This window comes from Cavia porcellus, unplaced genomic scaffold (genome assembly GCF_034190915.1).
Source record: "Cavia porcellus strain 051 isolate PalLab524CR breed Dunkin Hartley unplaced genomic scaffold, mCavPor4.1 scaffold_9, whole genome shotgun sequence".
NCBI lineage: Eukaryota > Metazoa > Chordata > Mammalia > Rodentia > Caviidae > Cavia > Cavia porcellus.
In genome coordinates this window covers 28,719,702-28,741,132 of record NW_026947492.1, presented here as the reverse complement: position 1 = coordinate 28,741,132, position 21,431 = coordinate 28,719,702, and the positions used below count along the sequence as shown (strand labels likewise).

Below are 21,431 nucleotides of genomic sequence, written 5' to 3'. Positions count from 1 at the left end.
AGAATGGAATATAGGGAAAATAAAACACACTTTTCTCACCAATATCTCTTTCCACCATCCATCCCATTCCCAAAAGAAGTGTGATTGCAATCTTTATAGTAGGGGAAAATAAAATACACAAAAACAGTTTACGCAGAAGTACAAGATACAGTCATGGATTGTCTAAACAATGTCACAAATACAGACTTTGTAAATCACTCTCCTGTACTCAGCCCCACAGATGACCTGAGAACAGAGGGCTGAAATGAACTGCACACAGGTGACAGACTTCATTCTTTCTGGTCTCATGGACTAGCAGGTGTTGAGTACTTACGGGTGTTGATGGATGTCTTATCCATCTACATTTTCACAGTCATGAACAACCTGGGTTTGATCCTGGTCACCAGAGCAGATGCAAGACTGAACACTCCCATGTACTTCTTCCTGAACAACCTGACTTTTGTTGATTTCTGTTACACTTTGGGCATCACACAGAAAATGCTGAGGAATTTCCTGTACCCATGAAACGCTGTCTCCTTTCATGCCTGTGCTGCTCAACTGGGCTGCTTTCTTACCTGCATGGTGTGAGGGTGCTTGCTCCTGGCCTCCAGGGCCTACAACAGGTATGTGGCCATTTGCAGCCCTCTGCTCTACCTGCTCAGAATGTCCTTGGGCTTCTGCATTCAGCTCATAGCTGTGCCCTACAGCTACAGCTTCTTCATGGCACTGTTCCACACCACCCTGACCTCCTGCTTCTGCCACTGTCACTTCAGTGTCATCAGTCATTTCCACCTGGATGACATGCCTCTGCTCAGGCTCACATGCTCAGACACTCGCTCCAAACAGCTTCAGGTTTTGATCTGGGCTGGGATCACATTCATTGCCTCTGTCCTGATTATGCTGGCCTCCTACATGTTCATTATCTCTGCCATCCTGAGGATGCACTTGGTTGAGGGAAGGTGCAAAGCCTTCTCCACCTGTGGCTCCCATATACTGATGGTGGTCCTGATCTTCATGAACCTGTAGCCCAGCTCTACCCATTCCCTGGACATGGACAAGGTGGCCTCAGTCTTCACAGTGCTCATCCCCATGCTGAACCCTGATCTACAGCATCTGGAATAGGTAGATTAAGGAGGCACTGAAGAAAGCAGTGGGTAGCAGCAGCCAGGCTTCCATGTTCATGAGATTTCAAAAATTATCTCTTTCATGATCTGCTTTTATGCCCCTAATAATAATTTTCTGGTTTTGTTTTGTTTGTTTGTTTTGTAGGCAAGTTTCTCTTAGAAAGATACTTTTATAATTAGGAGATGAAGGAACATTTTACATTAAATGTTATTTCTTCCACAAAAATGCATTTTAAACTTCTTTAATTTAACAACTATGCAACTAGATTTTATCCAATAATGACCAAATTTAAGTCTCCCCTAGTGCCCTGTTTAGGGTTGTCTGAGTAATTATAATAGCTTATTAGTATATGTTAAGCATAATTAAAGTTTCTAATTGAGTTTTAAACAGCTGTAAACTAGGGGCTTATAGATGGGATCATTTTGCTCTGCACGATTATTGGGCAGTGGAGATAATTATTAATTATTAGGACAACAGCATAGTGCAAATCTTGCTACCTGGAGGGAGCTAGCAAGGATGTTATAAAGAACCTAAGGGTCACACTAGAGACCTCTGCACATAAAAGCTCCCCAACAAACTGGGGAGGTCCCCAGAATTAGGAAGCTCACTGTAAACAGTTACTCACTGTCAGCTGCTATAGGGATTTCATTTAAATCAGCAGGCTTCCTGGGGCTGTTCTTGTCTTGCCTGCTGGTCTCTCCTTACCTGTTCTATCAATTATTAAGACTGGTACTAGAATCTTGAGCTAAATACAGTTATCCTTTTGTTATTTGTCAGTTCTTTCTGACATTTTGGTGCTTTTTAGTCAAATAATTTGTCCAAATAATAATGACAAAATTACCTCTGTTTCTTTAAGTTACCGTTATTAAATGTCTGTTTTAGAGTAACAATTACTGATTTAAATACTTTTTATTACTTTACTATAATTTCTGCAACTTTATTTTGGGTTTTGTTTTCATGCAATAATATGTGGTTTATTATCAATATATTTCTGATTTTTGTGTAATTTCTCCAATATTTGGAGTAATTAATTTTGATTAAATTAAACCTTAATGGACAACCCATTCAGTATCCCTCCTGTATCTCAGGAGCTATTCCTATCCATGCCTATAATCCCAATATTCAGGAGGCTGAGGCAGGAGGATCACTGCAAGTTCAGATCATCCTGGGCTACAAAATGAGCTCAAGGCCAGGTTGAACTGCAGAGTGAGACCCTATCTCAAAAAATTGCTTTCAATTAAAGTTTTAGGCCATCCAATTTCAGATAATTATTAACATTTTTGAATTTATATATCTTTTTATAACTATGCCATTATGTATCTTGTGCCTTTTATATTTTCTGCTTTCAACCTGCCTCTCTTGTATTGAAAGTTTTTCCATAGTTAATTTATTCCTGTAGTCTTATGCCTGTCTGTCACTTGCAGATTCCTCTAACCAATGTGTTAACTTTGTTGATCAACTCTTCCTACAATATGGAACATTTTCTCAGTATTGATTTGCTTAGTATTTTTTCCTGGACTTTTTGAAAAACACACTCTCATCAAGACACCTAGAAATAAAACCTGACCACAGACCTGGATGTCCCTCAACTCAGCAAGCTGACAAAAACTGAGCCTTCCCAAGAGCCACAGATTGTATCTGGATCCACGTGTGAAAACAATATTTGTTCCACTGACTGCAGAAATGCCCATGGAGTGAAAGCAGTCTTTCAAATTAATTCATGTGAGCAGCTGAAAATTTTTACTTTACCTTAGCACTTATAAACTTTTTAATTAATATGTTTGTAGTATGTACTAATTACACTAAACATAGGGTTGGCATAGAAATCCAGAGAGAAGCTTAGTCATCTCTAAGCCCCTGGCCTCTTGATTTCTGTTCTCACTCCTTTTCCAGTCCTCCTCCCATCTCTCCAAAGCCTAACTCTCTGTTTCCTAACAGCTCTCCTGTATTTTGATCTGTAAATTTTTACACTTTTGATCCTTCATATTAAGAAACTATGTGATATGTAACCTTTTGTAGATAACCTATTTCATTCAGTATTACAATTTCCCAATCCATCTATTTTCCTAAAGATGACTCACATTTATCCCTCAGCCCACTGTAACTGAACACTGTTCCACTGTGTACACAGTACTATATTTTCTTTATGCATTGAATTGTTGATGGACATATAGGCCACATTCATGATTTAGCTACTGAAATTTATGCTACAATAAATATGTGTATATAATATAATGAATTTAACTGTTTCAGCTAAATACCCAGGAATGCTATTTAGGAGTCAAATGAAATTTCTATTCTTACTTTCTGAAAGACTTCCATACCAAGTTTCATAGTAGTTGCACTAGTTTACAATCTTACCAGCAACATGGAAATATTTATTTTTTTCCTACAATTTTACTATCATTTGATTGTTGTTTTTAAAATTTCTAATGAACATTCTTGCTGCAATAAGGTGAAATTTCAGTATCATTTTACTTTGCATGTGTCTTCCCCAAATATTCCAGAAATTTTTAATGTATTTATTTTTCATTAGTATCTCTTCTTCAGATAGATATAAATGATTACTTTTCTTCAAAATAAAAATTACTTTTCCTCTCTTCTTGCCAGGAGAATATTTTGCAGTTTCAGGAAAAGGAATCCCACGTAGTTCAGAACTGTATAAAGTTCATAAAAACTGGAAGATAAGGAGGCCATAATCCTAGAAGATCATGTTTTAAAGCAGTAGTTTCCATGCACTGTAGAAATGTGCACAGAATTTTATGCAGGATAAGATTGAACATTTCAAAATCAAATCACCAATGTCTCACTTAAAAACGTGATACATGGAAGAACATAGTTATGAACAACTAGTACAAGTATTGAAAGGTTATTGCAAAAGATAATATTTAACTTTCCAGCAGCAAAATATATATGAAGCTATACAATAAAATAAATAGAAACCCATAGTGTAGGGCTGTGAAAATTCTGTTGAGAGATGAAGGAGGAAAGTGGGTAGGTGTCATAGATGGACACACATTTCCACAACACAAATAAGAAAGATGCAAATGGAAACCAGAAGGACCCTGATGCGTCTCCTTGAATTCCTAGAAGTAGATTTTTCTTGGGAGCTGATCCCCAGTGGCACTTTCCCCAAGGGTGCAGCAGAAAACGTTTAGCTAAGTCAACTTGTGACTTGGGCTCTCGAAGGTTTATAGAGCCTTTAGTTCTCACTGCTGTCACAATGTGGACTCTCACTCTGACAAATGGAAGCAGATTCCTCACTACAGGTGGGTAGAAGATGTGTTATTTTTCTGTAAGGACATTTAAAATTACAAACCATATCTCCAAAGGAGACAATCCACTTTCCTTTTGAAAGATAATATGAAATATGTATAATCAAATAAATAATACATATTCTAACATTTATTTCTAAAGTTATAATTCTTTTCAGTAATACAGGTATTTATATTTGACAAATAGTATGATATATTAACTAATCATACCAGCTCTTAATTTTTTTATCAGTGAGTCTATTTATGTAATCATTTTTCTTTGCTCTATTATATAAACAAAAATTCCACTAGATAAACTTTATATTTCATAGTAAAGTATGTCTTCCAACATTTCAATTAGAATATATTAAAATGATTACTTTGGTGCAATGTTAAAAAGATGGGCCTCCACTATAGGAGAAGAAGGGGCCTAGGAAGGTGGAAGACTTCAGCTGTATAAGCATAGACTGCTGGCTTGATGAGATGAGACCTCTATGATATTTTCAAAGAAAGAATAAAACTGAAATGAAAGTAAACATTTCTTGGTTTGCCCTAGTTCAACTGACCAAAATGAATGTTTTAAAAGTTCTACATGCCTTTTATTTTCATTTAAGGCATCTCCTCTAAATTGGAAAGATTGGCCTTCCTCTACATTAAGGGGACTGACTTTCAGTGGAAAGGCATGGGAAATCAAGGTGAACAATCAAAAAAAAATGAGAATTAAAAACAGAAAAGCCAAAGTAGATGCACAAATTCTAATTATTAATACTGAGGTTATTAAGTATTGATGTGGTTTATAATGTAATATTTAGTTATCTGAATGCTTAATAAATTCTTTATAGTTGACCAAAGAGTGATGTGTTGAAAACATCAATTCAGTTTACTCTGTCTTAAACCATACACCACAGGGATGGCAAGGCTTTGAGAGACTGAGTGCCACACTGTAACCCAGAAGGCATTTATTTATTACAAAGTGCCAACAGTGCAATTAAATCTGAACACTGAAATTGTAGTTTAGAAAAAGCAACCTGCACATTAACATTTTTTCCCTGAAAGAAAAGCACAGTAACATGGGTGTCATATGTTCACAACCACTGCTTCAGTGTGCAAAGTAGGTCGTGAGCTATGACTTCACCACCAAAAATCTCATAAAGTCTACCTGTAGTGCACCCCACTTATTTCACATATATGTCATCTGATTCATCATATGATTTATGTAGAAGAGAGCATTGTTTTCACCTCCAAACCATCAGATTTAACAGAGTTAGCAGATTCTCTGTACATAATTTCTCAAGTTTGGTTTACAAAGCATTATCTTATTTCAAAACATCCTATAAGATGTGAATAAATGATCTGATATTTTTAAAACCTTCAACATATGCCCTTCTGTATCTTTTTCCAACTCCTATAAATCTTTGTCTTCCTCACTGCAGGAGTAATGGTTTAAACCTCAAAGGTGAGTATGAAAGTCATCTATCTTAATATAGTTCCAGAGTTTAAAATTTACTTTAAATAAATCATGATGGTAAAGATAGTTTATGTATCTTCCACAGTTCTAGCTGCTCATTATTATTCTATGACATTATTAAGCAGCCACTTTCCACATATAATAAACCTAAGTGTTAATTCTCTACCTCTAAGTTCCCCTAAGAGCCTCACTGTCTGGAATCCTGCATTCCTCTTGCTAAGATTTAGTGAGTAGCTGTTTCCTTCTGTTTAGATTTTGCACCAAATATCAGCACCTCAGAAAGGATTTTTCAAATATCCCAGGCTAGTTTAATGTATCCTCAGGTTTAATTTCAACATTCAACAATACAACTCAGAACTGTCTCTAGTCAATGTATCATAACAGATTTTTGTCTGTTCTCCATAAATGGAATAGTATTTTCATGACATGACATGAGGGACAGTAAATTTATTTACAGCTAGAACATCATCAGAGACAGAGTATAAATTCAGTAAATATGTGATTAATGAATATATAATAAATCACTGGGAGAAACCAAAGGGAAAGGACAATGCTGTTGTCAGAAATAAATACATTATGAATTCAAAATATTGCTGGTTATTTTAGTCTTTAGAATTATCATTTTGTTTTCTTTTTTCCTCACACAAGATTGATTTTGTATATTTTGTCCCATGCTGCTATGTTGTATTCACAGACACAGACAGACAGACTGACAGAAGACAGAGACAGACACACAGAGACAGAGTCAGAGAGAGGGTAGAATGTATATCAACAAGTGTATAGTTTTACTACTCACGCAGTGAATCAGTCTGGACTCTGGAAGAGCAATCCACAACATTTAGAAGAGTGAACTGGGTTGCTCAGGAGAGTGCCATCAACTGCTAACACAGAACCTCTCATTGCTCTCCCAGTGGGCATAAAATCTTCCTGCAATAAACAGAAGAGAGACAGACTGTATTTAAAATGTGATCCTGTGGCATAATACATATACCAAAGCTATGTTAGAAACCATACAAAGTAAACATATTTCTGAACAGAACTCCATATATCTTTCTCCCATTTAATTAAAAATAATTAAGGACAAAGCAATTAACAAAAGTGGATAAGTAGAGAAATGAACATTCATTCAATACAAATGGTGAGGCAGAATGTTTCCCAGAATGATTAATTCTTGTATAAAAGCATGAGTTGGGACTGAAAATTTTTCAAAGACAATTGGGCTTTTGTAGGACTGTGAAATTTCTCAAACCTGCCTCATTTTCAGTGAGATATAGTGATGATGAATTTAATCAGTGCAAGCTAAACCTTCTAAAGCTCAGTGAGTACTAAAAAATGAATGTTCACATGTTACATACCCTTGGGTCATTTACTTAACTTTATACTTAATTCTATTTTCTCCCCAGCATTGCAATTTCCCATGTAATCCTTAGACGCCTGAGGTTACAAGTGGATTACATTAATGCATGATTCAGGGAAATCTTACCTCAGAGTTGCCTTACCTTCTAAGAGAAGTACTAAAACTGTTCCCTAAACCTTATCGCCACTTCTTCTTTTCTTCCCTGCTTTATTTTGAAGGTTCACTCCCATGTATTTCCCGTGATCTCTTCCTCTAAATGACACAATTCAATTGTTGCAACTGATTTCCATCATCTGTGTGTATCCCAGCCTCACATAAAGGTGTGCACATGTGTGTGCATGTGTAGATGTATATGTTTATGCTTAAACATGAGATACATCCTAAATATAAATGAAAATTGCAAAATATGACATATACATATAGCAACTTTTAAATTTGTACAATGAAAAGAGTCACAAACATTATAAAAGAAACAAGCCACAATCTAGAGAAAATAGCTAATTGTGCAAGAATTGTATTACAATTAAAAGAACTAAAAGTAAATTTCACAGAATAATGAGGAAATGTCAGAATATTTAAGATTAGTAGAATCCCTTAGTGGATTAAATTATATTGAGAAAGTTGGGCAAGCAGAGAAAGTTGGCAGATGGGGAAAATCTTCAAGGCCCCATTTTCTCAGAGGCACACTATTTGCAATTAATTCAAGCACCAAATGCACTTCAGAAGAGCTAAGGCAGTCAAGTGACAGACGTGGTCATGGAATAAAAATGTTGAAAAAGATGGAAAGGAAAGGCTTCTGTGCATTTTCCTTCCCACAGCACTAAGCAAACAGCATAGGCAAATCTGTGAAGAAAGAAGCCTCCATCTTGTGAGAGGAAGAAACAATGCAGCTCAGGCCTTAAACCTGAGCTCCAGGTCCTTGCCTGCTACAGTGAATCCTACCAGTAGGAAGAGTCCCAGCCCTACATGAAGCTCTGTACCTGCAGGCTGAGTCACTAGCCCTGGGTTACTGAGGCTATACAGGGAACTCCAAACTCAGGGTGCAAACAGGAAGTCAGACTCTTGCCATGGGTGGAGCAGGGTGTAAGTGTGAAAGGCAGATCACAGCCTGTTTTAAAGCTCAACACCACTGTAGTGAAATCTAGCATGAGGCAGAAAACAAGATGTCCTGGACCCACAATAGGTCCCAGAGATCAAATCTCCAGCCTCATGGTGTAGAACTTCATTTGGTAGTGTAGGTGATGTTACTTAACATGGAAATCTACCCCAAAACTCAATTCAGAACAGTAGGGGATCTTTATCAACCCAGTCCCCAGGTCTTGCTGTGAGTAATCTCAGTGACATCCCTAGTGTCATCAGAGACACACCGTTGCAGTACATCCACTGTCATCATACATGGCCAGCTCAGGATCTGTGGCCAAGAGGAGACCTCAGCAGTAGGCAGGACACAGTGGTGTGGATTGTGGACTTCCCAGTACTGTACTGGTCTTACAGGCTGTACACTGAGGCTGTGACACAGCTTGTGTTCTTGGCAGAGAAGGGCTTAATATTGGAGTCTGGGTCTAATGGGTATTTGGCACATAACCCATCAGAATCCTAGATTTTAGGCTAAGGACAGTGGAGGAGACAGTGGTACCTAATGGTGTCTGCAAAGAAAGGTTTGTGCAGCATTTACAATCTTTTAAAATAATCCCCCTTTTAAATAATTTAAAATAATAGTACTGAACAGCACAGCAATGTGCTATTTGGGACCCAGTTGTGCTCCCACGGTCCTCTAGTGATGAAACAGTGAGAAAACATCAGCAGTCCTCATTTGAAATATGGACTCATATTTCCATCTAGTGGTATGGAACAGAAAATGGCTACAGGATCAAAAAAGGAGCACATTGCTTAGCTTTTCTGGAAAGACAAGCACAAGGCTATCTTACAAAGATTAGAATAAAAATCCAGACATTTAGTGACTTTATGATATCACATGCTCACAGAAATAAAAAATTTCAAGCAAATGATAATCTTGTGTAATGGTAAGAATTTCTTCACATAGACCAATAGTTGTCAGTGCACAGAATTTTAAAAAGAAGTCAATTCCTGCCAGTATGGTGGTTAAATGACCTGGTCACTTAAATAATGAATTGCATGTAGTAGGCACATTATAATACTCAGAACAAAGGTCAAAGGTAACACCAGCTCAAAGATTTTGCTTCATTTGCATATCACTTATATGCAGTACTATAACGTGTATCATAACAAAAACTGCAGTGCTGTTCTCTGCAGTACAAATAGCAAAAATAACAGTGCTGCATACATAAGATTCAGTTTACAGAAAGACGCTGAAGCTGTATGAACAGAGATGTGCCAAAAAATAAAAAAATGACGAATTGTAAGTCTGAGCTATAGTTCCTAAGCCCTTTAAAATAGCACACCTTGGTCTTTAATTAAGGTCTTTAATTATGTGAATGTAACACATAATCAGCATCCTCAATCATCAGATAAATGCAAACCTGAAATGTTTTTAACACTGCAATATAAATTATAAATATGTACACTATTAGTAAAAACTTAAAACATTTTCATCAGGGTCAAAAGCCTGCTAATCAACACATAGAAGCAGATTAGGCCTTAATCCAAGACTACACTATTTTTTATTATGGAATAAATAATTACGTTTCTGTTTTGGAGATAATTGAGCCCTACTCTCCTAAGAAGGCAGTGGAAGGACTGGATAAAAATAACTTAATCGAGACAACTTCACAGTTTGATGTTCCTTAGGAAATTTCCTTAGGAAATTTTCAGAAAATTTGAAACATATTTTTGTGGAGCTAGAACCTAAACTTTCAGAAATATCTGTTATTTTCAGAAAATGATTTAGGGTTAGGGGTTTAGCTCAGTCATGTAAGCACCTGCATGGCCAGGGCAAGGTCATGAGTTTGATCTCCAGTAACAAAAAAAAAAAAAAAAACAGTAAATACTTTGCTGCTAACTACAAAAAATTCAAATTGCTTGTGTATTCCATGTATGAATAATGTGTACTCATTAGGATCTAATTTTACCAGAATTTTCACAAAAACTTGAAAAACACTATTTAGAAAGAAAGAAATCATTAAAAAATATGTAACTTACAGTTGTATAAATAAAAATGAGAACTACATTTAGACTGAGTTCTTTACTTCCAGTGATTCATGATTATAGTTCAAAATAAGAACAAACAAAATCTATCAATTTAGGGTAAGGAGCATTTGACATATTCAGTTATAAGTACTATGCTTTGATATTATAAAGAAAACTATCAATAACATTTTAAAATCTGTATCACTGATATCATCTACTATTCTTTTAATATCCTATGTATTTTCTATTTTTCAATGTTAGTTATTTAAAAATATCAACACTCACCAAAACTTCTTTCCCTTTAATTCCCCAGGGAACATGGATTTTCCAGTAGTGTCATGAGGCCATTCTGCAGAATAGGCAGGCAAGAACTGTGGAAATTGTGATGTGATACAAAGAAGATTTTGGAGTGAGTCGTGATTCTATAGTTATTAACTAGGGAACAGCAACCAACATGTCACTATTTTACAAAGTGTGTTTGCACACACATTTTGCACTTGATTCTGCAGTGAGTGATATAAGCACTCCTCTCAGTCTTATATGGATCTTTCGTGGGAAATTATACACTGTCTATACATGCTCTCCTGCACAGACTTTATGGCAATATATAGGCTTGGTTCCTGTTGTGTAAGGTTACAGTGAGGTTCACTTTCTCCTAGAAACATAATCTATCACTCACAGGTATCTTCGAGTTTGTCTTGTGACATGGTGGCATAAAGAATCTCACTGAAGTCGCCACATTTGCAATAAAGGGATTCACTGACCACCCTGATCTACAGCTTGTCCTCTTCCTCCTGTCCCTAGCAGTTTACGTTTTCACTCTCCTGGGAAATTTAAGGCTGACTGTGCTGGTCACTGGGGATTCCCACCTGCACAACCCAATGTACTACTCTTGGAGTGTCTTGTCCTCTGTGATTCCTCGGTGATTACCCAAAATATGTTGGTAGATTGCAAGTCAAAGGAGAAAATCGTTCCACTCCTGGAATGTGCAGTGCAGATATTTCTGGCTGTACTGCTTGGAACCACAGAATACTTTCTCTTGCCAGCAATGGCTTATGAGCACTACATGACCATCTGTGACCTGCCCCTTTATTCCATGAGCCTGAAGCCCAGGGTTTACATGCTGTGCATCACCACTTCCTGCCTTGGGGTGGAGGAAGACTTTTCATGCCACTGTGTACACAATGGCCGCATTCAGTCTGTCCTTCTGTAGATCTAATATAGTCCAATACATCTTCTGTAACATCCCTGCTCTGCTCTGCATGAAATTTCTTGCTCTGACATTCATAAAAACCAGCTGCTACTCTGTGATTTCACTGGCTTTATTGAGATGTTTACTGTACTAATCATCCTAATCTCCTATAGCTTTATCCTGTCAGCTGTTCTTAGGACACACTCTGCAGAAGAGAGGAAAAAGGTCTCTTCACGTGGATCTCACCTCACTGCATTGTCCATTTGCCATGGATTTGTGCTTATCACGTATAGGAAACCAAGTTCCAGTGACACCTTGGAGCAAGACATGGTGATGTACACAATTGTGATTCTTGCACTGAAGCTCATCATCAGCAGGTTGAGGAACAAAGATGTCAAAGAAGCAATGCAAAAAAATTTGGGAAAAATCAGTTTATGAATAAAGTATTGTTCACTTTACAATACTGCTAAAATCATAGTTAATATTTTGTATGCTACTGTAAAAACAATTTGATGAAAATACTAAATATACTATGTGTTTCTCCTGTGTGACTATTTAAAATTTAGGGCATGAGCTATATTCTGCTGTGATGTATTAAAAGCAGAAATAAACTAATATACATTTGTTTTCATAATATTCATAACAATATATGTACATGGTCCCATATATAGACACTGGTACCAGCCAAAATGCACACACTGAATGCACATCCCTAAATATCTGTAAACTTTAACACACTCTGTATCATATTTTCTTAGCTTCTTTAAATTTTGTCTCAGAGTTTCCTATTTACATTTATGAATAGTTCTGCAGCTTTAGCTAACTGGCTTGGTCAGATGCTGCTATTTATTGGATGTTCACACCACTCCTGCAATCCCAGAACATTTTCTATAGTGATCTGGATGCTTAATTCCAGTTTGCAACAACCTACTTCATTCTTTGCAGTGTGCATCAATTGCATCTTTGTTTATTATTTTTCAGATTTCTGGGTTCACTGGGGGGGGTGATTTTAAGAGTGAGGTTATATTGCTTTAATTGTATGTGCTATTGAAACATGCAGAAATTCCATTCTTTAATTTGATAGCAATAAGCATCAACATTTATCAGGACTCTGCTTAAACTCACCAAAAACAACCATGACAACACAGTGCATTTAATTAAAAAGAAGTTTTGCCTCTTCTGACACTGGAATCAGCATTATTCCTTAGGAGATTTTCCACAGTCCTGTCCCCTACTCCACTTTTGTCTCTGTTTTATTTTGACCTCTTCCATGCTGAGACCCTTGGAGGTCTCACCTTTCCTCACTGCCCAGGTCCCAGATGGAAATGACAGAAAATCACCTCGCTGTGCTGATGCTGATTCCTGCTCCCAAAACGTCTCAATTTCTCTGCACTTCTCCACCTTCATCAAAGTGAATCTAACTGTACTCTCACTACCCCATTCTTCTTAAATTATTACACTTAAATCATAATTTCTGAATTTGTTTACTCTCTCAAGGATTCCCTTTATTCAGTAACTATAGTAACTCTCTTAGCATGTAGATTATACCCATTTATAATTTACTGAAATGTGATTATACATTTAAATAACACTACCACATCAAATACACTGTATACAGAGAGATATATACCAATATATTACTACACAGTACCTCCAAAATGATTTTATTCTTCTGTTGGACAATTCCAAGAAAAGAATAACACAATTAATGTTGTGATATCACAACATTAATTCCTTCAAATGTAAAAACTCAGACCTTACCCATGATTAGTATGTAGTCAGAGAATATATATTTGGGCTGTTGCAGCATATAAAATTTATATGTATGTGTTAGGGTGTATACATTACTAAGAATTGAAGAGTTAATTGAACAGCCTAACATAAAAACTGACAATTTTTGCATATACAGGTTTGATTTTGAATCAAGGGCTCAATCACAATCATAATGAAAGAATAAAGCATACACTCAAAAATTCTACCTTTGTTAAATTAATACAGTACACTATTAATCCATAAGTCAATATATGGCAAATACATCAAAATAAAAATTATAAATGAAGAAATCTCTCATGGCACTTCATTTTAAAATAACCTCAAATTTTCAAATATAGGGTCATGTTAAATGCAAGTAAATCTTATAAACTTGGTGCAAATTTAAAAGCTTCCAAGTTGAAAGTGTTGTTGGGGAAGTTCCTGTGTTCTGGAAAATTTTAACAATAACAGATATTTTGCCAAATATTGTAAAAACTTCTAACAGATTTATGCATTCATCCAAATGAGAGAATGATTTATCGCTAATGAATTAACAAAAAGGAGGTAAAAATGAAAAAAATAAGATATTGGGTAGCATGTGAGAAAGATTTGCATAAATTTCTGCAAATATATTGAATATTTTACTGATGAAAACATAAATGAACAAAGAATTACATGTGATAGTTTTGTCTTATATGAGAAAACTGAGCTGCACAAAACTAAGATTCATTGAAAAAATGCATACAGTCATTTTCAAAGGTATAAATACAATTTATTGGTAAAATGAATAAAAGATAGATTAATCTAAATGTATATAAAGTGAGTAGTGCTCTATTAAATATCTATAGTATTTCTAATTCAAGTTAAAAAATAAGATCCTATTATTCCCAACAAGTACAAGTTGCATAAAATTCCCTTAGTTTTTAAAATATCACTAGTTGAGTGAGAACCTGACATAAACAACTTGAAAGACGAAAGGCTCATTTTGTTTCACAATTCACAAGTTGCCGTCCATGGTCTACTGATTTTCTTGCTTTAGGCCTGCAGTAAGTCAGAAAGAGCAGAAAAGGCAAGGAAGAGGAAAGTGGCCCAGCAAGATGGCCATGCATCAGAGAGGGTCCAGGAGTCAGAGAGGTAAAATTCTGGGAGCAAATATATGCCTCAGGGTCACCCTCATGATCTACTAAGGCCATTGCCTTTATCACCTGCCTATAATGATATTCAGCTATTCTTGCTGCCTTTATTTTCTGATTATTTTCCCAAAAAGCCCTTCAACTCTCAACTAAACCTTTAATTTTAGGGAACATTTCACTTCTCTACCATGACACTCCCATAACTGCAATCACAAATAATGTTACTTGTATGTGAATGTCTTAACCTAACATCACTTTATTCAAAGGAAAACCAATAATCAGGCAAACTCAGCTCACTGCTACCCAATTCCAGTTCAAAACAGTCACTTCCTTTTTGGAATGTGCAACAAACTAATCATGCCATGTGTTTTGGATACCGATGATAATGTGCTCAAATTCCTGATGCCATCACCGGGATGGTCATGGGGCTAAATTAGTTCCCATTTCATTGTGTCCTCTAAAGCACAGACATCAATCACTTTCTTTAAATTCTCACTGATTTTCAAGACTGTATCTTAGCAGTTTTCAAGGTTTTATCTAAATGAAAAATAATTTCCCAAAACCCCATTCCATTCATAAAATTGAACCAACTGAGAGGGTTGAATTCTCCAGCAGTTGAGCTCTCTCCTCTAGCTAATGGAGACCTTGTGCTTACTCAGGTTTTACTGTTTTCTTTGATAGACATCTGAGTCACTTAACAACAGCACCAAACAATAGAAAAGGTCACCACTACCATTTTCTGCACACTGCTGCTAACATACCTCATTTTCTTTGCAAATTTGTATCTCTCAAATAGGTTTAAATTTTCAGAGTTTTGCTCATTTATTTCATTTTTAAATATTATTTTACATTTCATTTTGTAAACCATTTCTACCTCCAGAGCTTCCTTTATAAGTCAACTATAGTACAGAAGTACTCTTAAAACACAAAGCACACAAAAGGATATTTGCCTGAAATATGTTTGCATGATTTAATATTATCTCAGGAGTCCAAATGTAGAACATTTTCCATAATAATATTTAGCTACACAAAAAGGCTTGCCATTTATTGAGTTGCTCTCCTATATGATATCACATTTTTCCTTGAATCAAATGCCACAGTCTTGGCCTTTGATATCTCTTGATCTTCTTTTACTAAATGTAATAGTTGGTAGGCTCACAGTCTTGCTCTTTAACTCTCTTTCAACTGATCTCAACACAGCCATTACAGCACTTTTAATTATGGTATTTGCAATGTGCTTCTTACTCTTTTTGGAATTTTTTCCACATTTGTTTCTGTTTTTAAAATTTCATTTACATATGAAGTTCATCTATTTTAAAAAATATTTGGCTTGGAATTACTCTTCTATCCAGTTGGATAATGCCCTTAACTGAATGCTACATCCTTTAAATCCAGCAAAATTATTTGTTTTTATTGTTTTATTTTGTTTTGTTTTTCGCATCTGTTCTTTTCTTTTCTCCATTTTAAGCTCACTCTGAATTACTATGTTGTTTTTTAATTTTCCAGAATTGACTACAATACTCCATTTTCTTTCCAATTATCATTGCTTTAACAATTACAATTCACATGCTGATTTATTAGAATTTATGCTGTATTAATGTCACATCACATTCAGGAGAAGAACATTATCCCAGTCTTTCTGTTATTGCTGTAATAAAGTTGCTTTTATATATGTTGTTTTAAAAACCATACTATTAGCATTATTATTCATTTTAAACCACAGATTGACAAACGTATTTTGTAGTAGAGAAATTAGTAACAGACTGTCTTCTATTTCCTTTACAACTGCTCATTTCTACCTGGTCCGAGGAGAACAGTCATGAGAGTGAAGTAGAATATCACAGTGAACAGCCAGCTTGGTCCCTGTGTTGTGCTTTCACCAAACCCTACTTTTTGCAATTAAAAATTTTGCAAATAATTTAATGAATGAAAGATAAATGCCGACTCTGGAGAACATGGCGGACAGACAACAGCAACTACTGAACGCTCTCTAAAGGCTCGGCTCTGAGGCCAGGAATGATGCGGACTAAGGAGATACGAACCAGTAGAGATATGCTCTGCTGACTCAGGAACGAACTGGGCTGAGAGAATCCAACTTGGAATACAGTCCTGGCGCTAAAATAGGAACAGAAAAATCTCGGTGCGGAGGCTCAACTCCGCGCCATTGGAAACCGCGGTTTGGATTTCCCGCCGCGCGGCGACCGGCGCCTCCACAGCGGCTCGGCAAGGAGAGACGCAACAGCCGAGCTCTGGGAACGGACGTCTGGGAACGGAGTCCGAAACGCGACGGGCAGGAAGGAAGGCTGACTGGTGGCGAGGTGAGCGAGGAACTGACTCCCTACCGCAGTCTGACTCCAGCGGAGGATTTTCTGGGTGCGGGCAGTCCTGTAAGAGCAGGGCGCGGTGGCAACTGCAGCCGCACATTTCCCTCTCGGACGGGATTGGTGAAAGGTGCCTGGCCGGAGGGACGCTGCTCGCGGACTCCCTAGGCTGGCCTAACCCAGATCCCAGAGCCTGACGGTGGCCCGGAGGAGCGACTGACTTCCGCGTAGGCTGCCTCCTCCGCAACCCCCTGGGGCGCAGCGGTGAGCGGGAACAACTAGCCAGCGCAATTCGATCAAGCTGTAGCTGACAGGCAGGGAAGCCGGGCCTCCTGTGTAAGATTACATTTTATAAGGAACAGAAAATATGGGGAAGGGAAGCAACAAAAAAGGCTCCTCGACCCCCAATCCTGAGAATCAGGCAATAGTGGACACTGCACCAATATACATTAAGCGCCATTTAGAGAGCCTCATAGACCAATTCAGGAATGAAGTTATCAATGACCTGAAGCTAGAAGTATGCAGAATAGTTAGAGAAATGCTAAGCACCACCCAGGAAAAAGCAGATGGTGGAGTGGAAGAACAGAAAAAGAGGGGAGAATTGCTTGATGGAGAAAACAGAGAAAGCATTGAGTATGTGAAGCAGGTGCAAAGGGACTATCAAGAAATCAAGGAGTCTACCCAAGACTGGCATAACAGCTTGAAAGAAACGAAGGACAGACTATCTGAATTGGAGGGCAGACTTGAAACATGGGAGAATGAAATGAAAAACTTCTTAAAAATAACAAAGAAACACACAGCAATAATACAAAGACAAGAAGATGATAAGAGGAGCCATAACTTAAGGATTAAGAACATAAAAGAAGAAGTAGGGACACAAACAAGTGAACTACAAAAGCTACTCACAGAAATAATCCCGGAGAATTTTCCTAATTTAGCAAAAGGTAAAGATACTCAAATATATGAGGCATACAGGACCCCAGCTACCTACAACCCTAACAGAGAAACACCCAGGCATATAATAATAAAAATTCCAGAAATTCAATACAAGAACAGAATATTAAAAGCTGTAAGAGACAAGAAACAGATCACTTACAAGGGAAGACCCATCAAAATTACAGCAGATTTCTCTTCACAAACCATCAAATCACGAAGAGCATGGGGAGAAATAATTCAAGCTTTGAAAGATAATAATCTACAGCCAAGATTGAGATATCCTGCACAACTGTCCCTGGAAATTGATGGAAAAACGAGGTGCTTCCAAGATAAAGAGGAACTGGGGGAATTTGCAACCACCAATTCAACCCTACAGAAAGTATTGCAGGATATTCTAAAAAAAGAAAAATACAAAGAACCCAGAAATAGGGGCGGGGAGGCCACAACGAATAGAGCAGAGAACAAAACGAAGAAGACAAACTGACAGCTACTGACAGAAAAAGAGCTCAACAGAAATGAGACAGAGAAGATTGGATGATAGGAACAGCTTTTTTTGGAGAAAATGACATCTTAATAGGTAATGCTGATTTAGTACCATCTTGTTTTGAAGTCTCATCTAGCTTTTGTTCTTCTGTCTCCAATGGTCTAAACAGGTTGTATCTTATTGGATTTTACTATGTACGATAGTATAAGAAAAAACCTTTTAAAGACAAGGAGATTATGCAGAGACCATTGTTCATTTTCTGTTAGTCGATTCTAAATACTCTATAATGCTGTCATTCTCTTAAATGGATTTACATTGTTTTGATATACTTAATGCTACAGTATATGAAGTTGTACTCAAGGACTTCAGGGAGGGAGTCAATATGGTAACTATTTTTGGGTCAGGATTGGCTGGTGGTGAAACACTATTCTGCTTAAATGGTTATGTTTTGATCTGCCCTGTTTCGCTGTTATGCCCTCTTTTTTTTCTCAATCTCCACTCCATTATTTACTTTTTTATTTTTATCCATTTAATTACAGGGAAAAATATAGCAGGATATAATATAGTAACCCACTTTGACTTTCTATTATCTCGATTTGAAGCCCTGTATTACTCTCACCATCTTGTTTTTGACTGAGGTTCCTATATTCTGTTTTGCTGGATAGTATCAGGTTCGAAAGTTTAGGCATCAGCTGAGAAGATAATGAGATTCATTATAACGCCCATTCTCGTTGACTTTTATCTACTTTTGAAGACCTACAATGTCTCCAATGTTTTGGTTTTGTCGGTTTTATTCTTTACGGTTTTGTTCAATTGTATTACAACTAATGATATAGGCAATTCTATTAGAAATAGCGGGAGGCATTAGGGTAACCATTGTTGATCACCTTGTATTATGTTTTTATATTATCTATTATGTCCACCCTTTTGACTTGACCGATTCTGTTCTGTTATGTCACATTTGGTTTTACTCTCTTCCAAAAAAGCAACAAGAACCGTGGGAGCAATGAAATCCAAAATGTGTAATAGTCACTGTACAAAAGAGAGGAAAAGAAAGTGCTCTAAACTATATAACTGCATGTATATTTAAAAGTATAAGATAGAAAATGATATCGCAGAGTTTTATTGGATCATTGAACAGAACTGTTTGCAGTATCATTGGTGGAATGTCCACTCTATAAGCTTTAATTTTGTGATTGAACAATTATTTCTAAGAAGGCAATATGTAATCCATTAACTAGTGATTTCCTACTGCGCATTTTTTTATTCTGTAAATCTGTATAACTTGTACCCCTTCACTGTTTTTTTTTTCTTTCTTTTCTTTTCTCCTTAAATAAAAATTAAAAAAAAAAAAAAAAAAAAAAAAGAAACCCACATAGCCAGTTTGCCTAGGACTGGCCCAGTTCGACGGCTGAAAGTGCTGCACCCTAGGAAAAGACTCCATGCTTGACTACTTCACCATGCAGGAGGAGTTCCGTTTTCCTTTTAGCCGGCCATGACCCAGTTGTAGAGCTCTAAGCAATGGTCCATGGCTCCCATAGGGAAGGATATCTGGCCATGACTAGTGTCAAACAGTTGCTCAGCCAAAGGAGAGCGTCTTAGCTCAGGCTGCCATAATAGAATACCAGAGACTGAGTGGTATGAACGACAAATTTTCACTTCTCGCAGCTCTGGATGGGGTGCTGGAAGCCTGAGGTCAGGGTGCTACCAAGGTCAGGTTCTTGATGAGGGCCATCTTCTCTCACTGTATCTCCATCCAGCCCCACAACCCTGGCCTCTAAACTGGCAGGGCCACCTCAAAGTACTTGGGTACCCTTGTCCCCACAAAATCAAGGGCTAAGAGGCCATAACAATAGTGCAAATCTAGACAAGGTGTAAGCACCCAGAAAGTGCTAGCTGTTTCTAAACAGTTATTGCTCACTGTGATGCAGCCCCATCCAGAACGGGCTCATCATCCTTCCTCTCTGCCATTCCTAACCCACCACTCCTAACCCTCTTCCTCCCCAATGCTGTATGTCCCTGGCCAGGTGACCCTCTCTGAACACTTAACTTTCTCACCTACAAAACAAGAATAATAATCCCAACCTCCAGGAATCTTGGAGTAAATCAAAGCAGGAATGGAACATGTTTTTGGCATTGCAAGTGCTCACTTGGTGTTAATGAAGATCACTACCATCATCTTCCAGAGTACATAAAGGGTGGAGAACGGGTCCCACATCCTTCCTTAGCCACAAAGCAGGAGACCTGAGCTCCAAATTCCATCTTTTCTTTCCTCCAAACTAGGACTGACTTTTCAATCAGGCATAGGAACAGTGTCTGAGGTCCACAAAGATGTTTTAATTTTCTTTAAAATCATGGAGGAAGTGAACTTTTAGAATTAGAATAGACAAATATGTTTACATGTGTGTGCATACATGCATGCATGCATCTGTGCCTCCATGCATTTGTGTATGATGTGGTTCTGGGGATTGAACCCAAGGCCTTCGCACTGAGCTACAATCCCAGCTCTTTTTTATGTTTATTTGATATGGGGCCTTGCTAAATCAGGGGTTGCCCAGCCCCTGGGCTCAAGCTTGCAATCCTCCTACACCACACCAAACTCACTTTTCTTTCATCAGAGATATATGAAAGTTTTAGAACACAGGCCAATCTATTTTGGTGGAGGGCCCAAGAGGCAGCAGTATATAGTGCCTGCAAATTTCTCACTAGGGCCTTGTTCAGGAAGAGCCACATACACCTGCCTTTTGTCACAGTCACTGGCCCTGTCCTACTTCAGGCCACATTCACCCCTCACTCAGAGGCAAAAGCCACCCCCTGGGTCTATGTCCTGCTCTTGAAAATCTTCTATCTAGGGGCTGGGGATTTAGCTCAGCGGCATAAGCACCTGCCTTGCAAGTAGGCAGTCATGAGTTTGATCCCCGGTACCGATAAAAAGGAAAAAGGCAAAAAAAGAAAAAGAAAATCTTCTATCTAAAGTAATAGAAATGTGGGAGTAATAAAACCCAAAATGTGTAAATGTTATTGTAAAAAAGAGAGGAAAAGAAAGTGCTCTAAAGGATACAACTGCAAGTGTGTTTAGGTGTGTAAGATAGATGACCATAATACTAAGTTTTTTTTTTTTGATCATTGAACACAACTGTTAGCAGTCTCACTGTTTGAATGTCCACTTTGTATGCTCAATTTTGTAACTTGAACAACTATTTCTAAGATGACAATATGTAATCTATTAACTAGTGATTTCTTACTGTTTATTTTTTTTTGAAATTCTGTATTATTTGTACCCTTTCACTGTTTTGTTTTGTTTTGTTTTTTCTTTAAATAA

The 21,431-nt window shown here is 37.3% G+C and overlaps 1 pseudogene; it reads left to right on the top strand.

Annotated features, from left to right (window-relative positions):
- The first annotated feature begins 244 nt into the window (after positions 1 to 244).
- LOC100732677 (olfactory receptor 8U8-like) lies at positions 245 to 1,189 on the top strand (annotated as a pseudogene).
- Positions 1,190 to 21,431: the final 20,242 nt, after the last annotated feature.